The sequence below is a fragment of the Hippopotamus amphibius genome, chromosome 14, assembly GCF_030028045.1.
Source record: "Hippopotamus amphibius kiboko isolate mHipAmp2 chromosome 14, mHipAmp2.hap2, whole genome shotgun sequence".
NCBI lineage: Eukaryota > Metazoa > Chordata > Mammalia > Artiodactyla > Hippopotamidae > Hippopotamus > Hippopotamus amphibius.
The window spans coordinates 9619332-9629690 of record NC_080199.1 but is presented as its reverse complement, the minus strand read 5'-3'; positions in this window follow the sequence as shown (position 1 = coordinate 9629690).

The window sequence follows — 10359 nt, the reverse complement described above, 5'->3', positions numbered from 1 at the left end:
TGACAGATTCACTGATGGATAGAATGTGAACTGTGAGAAAAATAGAGGAGTTGAGGACAACCCTGAGGTTTTGGAATAATAGATTTACATTTATTGGATGAGGACTGCAGGAAGAACAGGTTGATATATGGGGTAGGGAAATAAGAAGAGCTTGGTGTTGAACAGGTAAAATCTTACATGCCTATTAGACATCCAAGAGAGGACTCTAAGTAGGATTTTGTATTATATTTATACATATATATATACACACACACATATATATATATCATATATGATTATTTAAGAGAACAGAGAGGAGCTAGAGGTCTAAATCTAGGATTCTTCAGTATAGAGATGGAATTTAAAGCAAGAGACTGGGAACTTCCCCGGTGGCGCAGTGGTTAAGAATCTGCCTGCCAAATAGAGACACAGATGTAGAGAACAAACACATGGACAGCAAGTGGAGAAAGCGGGGTGGGGGTTGGGGTGGGATGAATTGGGAGATTGGGATTGCCATATATACATTACTAATAAGAAAAAATATATCAAATTGTACACTTTAAATATATGCAGTTTATTGTATGTCAGTTGTATCTCAATAAAAGTTCCTAAAGAAGAAAGAAAAAAGAATCCACCTGCCAATGCAGGGTACACAGGTTCGAGCCCTGGTCGGGTAAGAGCCCATATGCCTCGGAGCAACGAAGCCTGTGTGCCACGACTACTGAGCCTGCACTCTAGAGCCCACAAGCCACAACTAATGAGCCCTCAATCCACAACTACTGAAGCCCACGTGCCTAGAGCCTGTGCTCTGCAACAAGAGTAGCCACTGCAATGAGAAGCCTGTGCACGACAACGAAGAGTAGCCCCTGCTCTCCACAACTACAGAAAGCCCAGGCGCAGCAATAAAGACCCAACACAGCCAGTAAATAAAAATAAATAAATTTATAAAAAAGAAAAGAAAAAAAAAATAAAGCAAGAGACTGGGTGAAATCACCTAGGAGGTTTCTTTTCTATATGCAAACATAAAAGAGAAGTGGCCCCAGAGTGAGCCCGGGTACACAATCATTTAGAGGCCAAGGAGATGAGAACACAGACAGTATATATGGAGAATTCTTTCGAAGAGTTTCAGTATAAACTTTTGGAGAGAAATGGTATGGGAGTTGAAAGAGGAAGTGGAGAAAAGACAATCTTTTTTTTAAGATGGGACACGTAACAATACATGTTTTGCTGATGTAGCAGACGGGGAAAAGTTGGTTATGCCAGGAGATGATGAATAAGTAAAGCATGTCCCTGAGTAGAAGAGAGGGTTGGGGTTCAGTAGCCAAAGGAGGAGCACAGATAACTCATCCATTCATTCATATTAACAGGAAGGAAGGTAGAGTGTCAGATCCTAAATGCATGGAGGTGGGCAGCTGGATGGCCTGAGCGCATGTAAATTATCTTCTAACTGATTTCATTTTTTATTTCAGTGAAATAGGAAGAAACTCACCAAGTGAGGGTGAGGATTGAGGAAGGATGGGTTGGAGGTTTAAGGAGAAAATAAGTTGGGAAATTGTCAACTAGGACAGTGGAGAAGTGGCTGCACTAGGGAACTATAGCATGATTACTGGTAATCTTAAGGACCCACATGAAATTATTGATTATGAATTTATTATAAGAAATGCATATTTTTCCTAGCCTTGTTTAGTTGCATGAGTGAAGGTAATGACTATGTAATCTGTTTTTCCCAGGGTTGTGGTTTAGCCTGATGAATAATATTGAATACAATACCATCAAGCCCAGAAACACAATAGCAAGGCTTCTTGTGAAAGTTCACTGATTTCACATTGCATTATTTCTGCAGGTATTACAATACATGCACCTGTTTGGGCCCAAAATAAAAAAATAGAATTTAAGACAATAAAGTCAGATTTATACTACTTTCTGAAGTCAATGAACCTTGTGCTAACACAGATTTCTTTGAATCCAATAGCCCTCCTGCTTATGGAAAATATCTACAGAGAGAAATGAGAAATCAGAAAATATATTATCAAGGGACAAAAACATGAAGCGATTTGGACAATATCAAGTAAATAAAAAGATTCTTTAAGAAATATGCATTGTGGTTTCTCTACAAAACTATTCAACCTCATTAATTTCAGTGGTAACCTGCAAAGTTGATATTGAGATGTTTTCAACCGGAATCTATCAAAACACATCTATTTCTTAAAGAATACAAGTAATCGAGGGAAATTTCTAAAAGATATGAGAAATGTATTCACCTGATGTATTATTCTATGTTAATATTTTCCAATGGATAAATTGGTCGTATTCTTGTTTCCATACTGTCTTTTATAATAATTATTTATAAACCCACGTCTACTTATCTAGATTTTAAGGCCCTTAAAGAGAATTACTTAACTTTACAAGCCTTTGCATCCCTATTTTGCTTTGTCTAGTACTTTTTTTGCCCAGTAAGGTGCTCAATCAATATTTGTTTAATGAATTAACTAAATACTGATTAGTTCACCAATTTAATTGTTCAAGATTAAATACTTTGATGGAATAATTTTCCCTTTGATACAATAGATATTTTTAGCGAGGCTGTCAAGTATTTTTACATTAGGAACAGAAAAATTTTCCATTCCCTGACCAGAAAGCAATCTTAAAACACAGCTATGATAATGTCTAATTACTAAACCACCAGGGAACTGAAGCTTCCTACTTTAGTGTGAAAATAAAATAGAGGATGATGTTGAATAAATATGTCCTCATTAGTCTTTGAAACATCCACACATTATAAGACTGGAAAAAGCCTTCAGAGGCCATTGGACTCAGTATCTACATCTAGGCAGGATGATAACTACATTATACAAAAAAAAAATTGTTTGCCTCTCATATAAGAATCTTCAGTGAAAAAACATAAAATTGTTTTAGTTATAAATTTTTACAGCATTATATAACAAATTAAAAATTATAGACGTGATCTGGTTGTTGTGTTTATATAACATTAAGCCATTGATGTAGTGGGTCTTTTTAACTAAAATTGCAGACTCCAGCAATGGTTTTCTTGTTGTTCAAAGGCTTCCAGTGATCCAGGAGTATATTTGTTTTTACAAATAGCCACCAGAAATCTTCTTATTTGATTTAAGCCTATTCCCTGCCCTTATCACATTATAAGTGGATATAAAACAGTTGCTAATCCTGAATTCTGTCATGTATTTTTGTATATGCCTATATGTTGTTATTATTATTATATGAATTTTGTAATTCACAAAAACAGTTGCTAAATCTAGCCTAATCTTTTTCTCCAAGTTAAGTAATTCATTACCTCTTGATAAATCATTCAATATTGAGCCACAACTATTAGATCACTGGAAATGACCATTTTCATCGGTCATAAACAGTTGAATAGCAACAATCGTTTATGGTTTAAACTAAGGTATCCCATATAACATTAGGTGCTACACGTAGTACATGGAAAATATACAATATATTATCTTAGCTTGAATTTCCCAGAAGCAGACACTGGGATGAATATGTGCACGCAATTTATTTGAAAAGAAGTGCTTCCCTAGGAGATCAACACGGAAGTAAGACAGGAAGAGAAAAAAGATAAGTGATTTGAGGCATAAGACTCACAGAAAGTAGGCTTTACATGATTATGTAAAGGAATGCTGACTTATAATTTACACCTCAGAGATGTCTAAACCTAGGCAAATTTGCTGGGCTTTCACCCAACAGTCATTGGTTAATGGCTTCAGGAGGGTAAGTGGGAGAGGGAAGAGGAGAAGGTAAGGGAATAAAAATAAAATCCAGGCACTTCTGACTCTCTGCACTTATTGGCAAAGTGGTCCCAAGAGTCTGAGGGCAGTGCCCTGAAGATCTGCAGGCGCTGGTCTTTGAAAGTACACCAAAGGGGCTTCACTTATACCAACAGAATCTGGGAAATTGAGGGGACCTGGGCAGGGCACCAATAATGTCTGCCACCTATGGTTGATGCCTTCAAGCTGCTGAGAAACTGCAACCAACACATATGAGACAGTTATGCCAGAATTAAATACCCATCACTATAAATCCAGTGTAAGCTGAGACTGTCAAGATTATCCACATGGGCTGGAGAAGATTGAACAGACTTGTGAAAGGCATTGAACTGAAGTCAGCCTTTAAAATGTGGAAGATTTACTTGCATGGAGGGAAAGAGAGGACATTTTAAGTGGATGAAAAAGCAAAATTTTGCAGATTGGAAAGCAAATGTTGAGAAGGAGTTAAGAATACAGAAGGTCTGGGGGAAGTAACCCCTGGGGAAGAAGAAGGGAGGAAGCAAGATTGGGGAGGGGGAAGCATCAGAATACTATGCTGGCCTGACATTGCCCTGTGCCAGCCCCACAGGCAGTTCTTGGGCAGTGATCGTTCTTCAGTGATACCACATTGAGTAGAAATGGCTGGACTCTCACACCACTGCCTTATCCAGCCAGTGAAGGGTCATCCTGAGAAGGGTCATGACCTTGGCTGGAAAGCTGAGATAGTCTCTAGAAGAACAATTTATTTCACTTATGCTTTCCCTTTGATTTATAGAATAGAGAGATATGATAAAAAATGTAAATAAACCTAAAAAATCTCTTTCAGTCAGTGTAAAATAAAACATCTACCTGATAACACATCACAGGTCAGTTGGCCACATTTTCTCTTTCTCAGTGGTGCATAAAATAATAACGAATCTCATATTTGATGAAATGTGGCACAGAAAGGGGTTGACACATCATAGGTTCTCAATGAAAGTGAATGGACCTGATTTTTCAGTTATTTGTAAAGTCACCAGTCTTAAAGAACCTAGGCATTCCAGTCATTGCAATAATGTTTTGGAAGAACGAACACAATGTAAAAACTGTAAAAATCATCAATTAAAATCATCATTTAATTAATATCTTTTAATATATTTATTGTTTTATCATTAATGGAAATAAGTAGATGCCATTTCTCTTTCTAACCACCCTTATATCTAATCAGCTATAAAGGGTCCTAGGAAGAGAGTTAATTAAAAATATGACCATTACCAAACAATGAACCCAATTTTCCCATTGTTTTAAATATCCTTTCAACACACCAGGACAATATTAAAGATATTTAGGTTTTCAAGAACTGTTAGAAGTGAAGCTTCATTCTAATCTACAATACCAAAGCAACTGATTTAGGAGCAAAATTAACTAAAAGAATGTGTTGTTTGGCCATCTCAACCAAAGCTCGAAAGGCAAGTAAAATTTATGTCTCCGTGGTCAAGAGGAAGGCAGCAGGTGAAAGGAGGAGAAATCCACTGTTACTCAAAGGCAAGATAATGAGCTGCTGTCTCTTCCAAAAGTGGCTTTATCATTCCATTTCTTACACAGCTCCTCAGTTCTTCTTTCTTGCTATTGGCCTCATGTAATCCCTCTTCTTTTTCCTAAAGCAGTTTAATTCATACCCCATTTACAGTAATTTATCTAGATTGATTACCAGGCTTCTATCCAAGAAAACTTCTATAAAATTGAATTTCTTCATTGTTTATGAAAATAAAAAGTTTTGCTGGCAATTTCTGTCACAATAAGAAAATGTTTGCAAGCTGCCTAGTCAAATATAGTACATCAAAGTCCATATAATGTTTTTTAAATCTATAATTTCAGTTTGTAAGTTGCATATTATTGTGGGGAAATGTTTATGTCTGATCTGGGATTTTATACACAATTATTATTATTACTATTATTATTATTATTATTCCCATAATACATATCAATGTCTTAGACAACACACACAGGGCCCCTGACTTGGGGTCTGGCATGCAACCTGCCAAACAGCTCTCTTCACCTAGATAATGTGCCTTTAGTCTGCTTCTTTTTTTCTGATTTGTGTAGAATGGATCCTACTCCTGTTGGAATAATATTGAAAATAATGGAAACAGTAGTGTAAATAAAAATTTTAGAACTGGGTAGTATATGGTGTGCACTGCACGAAACCCCTGAGCAGTGATGACAAAGAGAAATCTGAGGGGCGAAGTCACTGACCAGCCTGCAGAGTGAGAAAAGTACCAACCAGCACAGAGTTCACATAAGAACATACATAAATGAAATATATTTTTAACTTCTGGAAATTTATGCTCCATACACTAGCTTTCTATAAACATCCATTACCAGAAGACTAAATACAACTTTCCACCACTTCCATCTCTAATAGATGTGCATATATATGTTTATATTCTCCTGCATATATGTGTGTGTATATATATATATATTCCTGTATATATATGTACACATATATTGTATGTGGGTATATACATATGTATGTGTATTCCTATTCCCCCTTTATTGCTGGAAGACTTTGGACAAATATACAAAGAAAATCTAATCACAGGAATTTAGAATTGGGGAAAACCGACATTCCCTTCACCCGCGTCTTTTGAGAACGTGAATTTCATCAGATTAAGGAAACCGGCCAAGATCAGGCAGCTAGTGGATGGCAGGGCCAGCTTCAGAAATCCTTCTCTGAACAAACAGTTCAGTGTTCTCTCCACTTGCTGGCTTCTAATTTTATCCTCCCAGTTGTTCTTAGTTGATTAACAGCTGAGCATGACTTTAAGAATTGAGTATATTAGTCAGGATAAAATAATATTGAAGTGATAAATCTCTTTACCCTGAGGTCAATGAAAACAACCTCTACACGTTTTTTCCTAAAATTTCCCTTCCGTGTCAACCAGAACTACATAAATACTCAGAAGACTGAAAGATTATTTCTTATCCCAGAAGCACCTAATATTTCCAGGTGTTTTTTACTACGTGGGAGGAAAAAAAAATGTTTCTGGTTCTGCACTGATGTCTGGAAAAGATCTTAACTAGACACCTTTTTATTTCACAGCATTGGCCCAGATGAAAAGTTCTTTTCTTGGAAATTGAAACTTATTTTTATTGCTGCCCGGGAATATTTAGCCTTTCTGAAAGCTTTGGTGTACCTTTCGCTATTTGAAAACCTGGACACCTCCTTTTAGCTGAAAATATTATCCAAGTGGGTTTTGAGTGAAACTGTGATTTTTTTTTACTTCAAACTTGACTCTAAGTGATTGAACGATTAGTGTGGCACACGTATATGGAGAGATCAGTAAGAGCTGTTGATTATCTGACTCTAGATTAGCTTTCTTGATTTTTTGGTGACAAATATAATTTTCTTGCTGATTTTTATATTTTAATTGCCTTAATTCATCTCATAATGGTGTGTTAATTCTTTCCTTCCCTTAAATCTGAGATACCATCATTTAATTCAAATTGTTGAATCTAACCAAGATGTACCAACGTTTTAAAAGTCATTCATTCATTCACAATCATCCTCTTAGGCAAATGTTTGTTGAGATTCTACTCTGTGCCAGGCACCGGAGTGACAGCAAAGAACACGTGAGCAAAAGTCTCTGCTTTCATGGAACTTGCATTTGACTGGGGAGGGGTAGGTTATACACAGTAGGTGAACAAAGGAAAAACATAAGGTTAGATCCTGGTAAGGGCTGCCAAAATAATAAGATGGAATAAAGGGTGCTTGGTCTGGGGGGCAGCTTTAGAGGGAGGGAGGAAGGAAGGGAAGAAGGATGGGGAGAAAGAAGGAAGGACAGGAGGAAGGGAAAAGCAAATATATAAATAAATAAACCAATAAATACCTCCGAAAAATCTTGCTCAGCCTCACATCTCACACATCTCCTTGCCTTCAGTGTTTGAGTTTTTCCTGCCTTGTTGACATGAAGCACAATGATGGAGCTTTCCCGCTCTACAATTTCCATGTGGGAGGGGCGTTAGGATGTCCATATTGTTGCAGCTGGGACTAGGGGACCGTTTTGGATCTGAGTAATCGGCTGTAGGGGAGGCCGTTCCTGAGGCACAGGGCAGTTTCCAGCGAGGGGGAGGGGTGCAGGTGTGAGTCGTCTGCAGCTGAGGTTGCCATCAGCCAGGGGATGAGGGCATGAGCCCTGGGGAGGGGATCTTGATGGAGCACCCCTTATGCAGACCAAACATACAGTGTCTTCTAGGAAATGCTAGAGTATCTGAGCTTCATACTATGCACAATGGAGAGATGTTCAATATTTTTCAATAGGGAATGAATGTGATGAAAATTATAGGTTAGAAAGAATTCCTAGGGAGCAGGATAAGGAGAGACACAAAAGTCTGAGACTGGGTGCAGTGAGGCCAGTTTGGAGGTTATGGCAATGGTGGCAACATAAGTAAAAGATGTTGAAGTGGGTGGCTGGATTACCAAGAGGTGAAATCAATATGATTCAGTGATTTGCTGAATAATCCAGGTGAACTGTAGAGAGGAACCAAAGTTCATTCTCAAAATAATGGCTATAGGAATTCAGTAAAATGATATAATTAATAAAAATTGGGAATATAGGAAGAGAATCTGGTGTTATTTGAGTTTGTATTGTAGCTACATGATGGTAGGAGGATACTAAAGTTTGCAAATGTCACCTCACAACTGATCCAGAATCCGCTATATCACCTGTATCCTTTGTTGACTCCTAGATCTATTATTTGTACTGTGCGTCATTTCCAATTAATTTATTCATGACAGAAATATCATATGCATGGAGTATATAATATGGATTGGGCACTGTTTTAGGCACTGGCAAAAATATGTAAAAGCCCATGTTTTACCTGGTAAACTAAGATTAATTAGGCAACTGATGGGATCTTTCATAACATTCTTGTGAACAAAATGAAGACATGGGCTGTTTCCACACAATTCAGGACACTAGTAAGTGGTTAGATTTCATATTCAGAATGTGATGATTAAAGGGTTCTTATTGTCTTGAGAAAAGGTCTCACCTAAGCTTGACCCTCAGCCTAATTTTTTTCAACTACCTCATCAATTATTAGGATAAAGATACAAAAAGTGCACTCATCATATTTACTTTGGAAAGGCTGAGAGAAATATGAAACCAGTATCCATGACTTTGACCATCTGGGTAAGAGAACTGAACCTAAATAAAATTTAACAAAGAAAAATATCGACTTCTATTTTGGGCACTTATACTCGTAAAAGCACACAATTGGAGTAATGAGACAGTCACAAAGTTAATGTGATCGTCAGTTGATTAGCAGAAATGTGGTATATGAAATAGCACCTTGTCTGTTTCCAGTTGGTAGAGGTCATGGCGAGGACGTGACCACCAGTTGACTTGTGCGCTGGACCTGGGAAATCAGAGGCTCCTCACCTCCTCCCCTGTCCTCGGGATGCACCTTCTGTCCACCTTTCCCACAGTGAGAGCCCTTTTGGAGGATGCGGTCTTGAGAGAGCACTGTGTTGTTGAGACCACATGGACTATGTATGCTCTATTAAGGCCTCTGTGTAAACTTTTAAGATACCGGCAGGCAGGTGCGGAGATCTATTCATTTTGCATCACCCAAGACAAGCCTCCTATATAAGTTCTCTTGCTTATGACATCTGCCCCCATCCATCTGGAGTGGTCTGCCTTTCTTCCGTCCCTTTCTGCCCTCATGTACAAGGGCCATTTTCCTAAATAACAGTTCTCTGCACTTTCAACCACATCTATCTTATGGTCCCAGTGGTGCCTGCCACGCTTCACAGAAGCACCCACAGCAGACAAAGCAAAAACACTCAGGAAACCAGGCTATTGGAGCCTTGACATTGTAGTACACAAGGAAGAGGTGATGGAAATGACAATGTGTATCTTGAAAAGGGTAGACTTATTTGGGGAGCATGTGGACAGATGGTGGGACTGGGGAACACACATATTAGATATCTTAAAATATTTTAAGCAGCTCATGGCCAGGACATTATTTTAAAAGACCTCATAGAGTAGATCCAGACCCAAGGGGTAAAAACGTCAGAGCTGCTTTCAGGAAGGGTGTGTTCCCCATGATTTTCATTTTCTTACTGAGTGGACTCAGTACCTAGTCATTTGGCAGGGGTGCTGTACAACGTCAATAAATTTAATTTTGGACTAGACGACCTTTAAAATATCTCTTGAATTCCCAGATTCTATGATTTTGCGATCTGATGACTCAGAACTGTGTTTAAGGACCAAGATGTTTTCAATCCCTTTGAGTTTGGTTTCAGATACTAGGGAAGACCCCCAGTCCTTTCCCCTAGAGCTGTCACAGGGTCTTTGGAGTCAGTGAGAATATCAGGACCTTCCACACAGCAACTGGGTCCTTCCTAATACATTTGCCCTCAAGAGATGTGTGTCCTTGAGTTTTCTGCAGACTGGAAGAGGGAAGAAAGTAGGTCATTCCAAGGCACTTAGTACTTTGGCAGAAAAAAATATACCAAAGTTTGCTAAAAAGAGAAAATGTGAAGTTATTTTCTTTTATTTTGACAGAATTTGTGTGGACCCAAGCCTTTCTACTGAGTCACCAACTCAGCCACAAT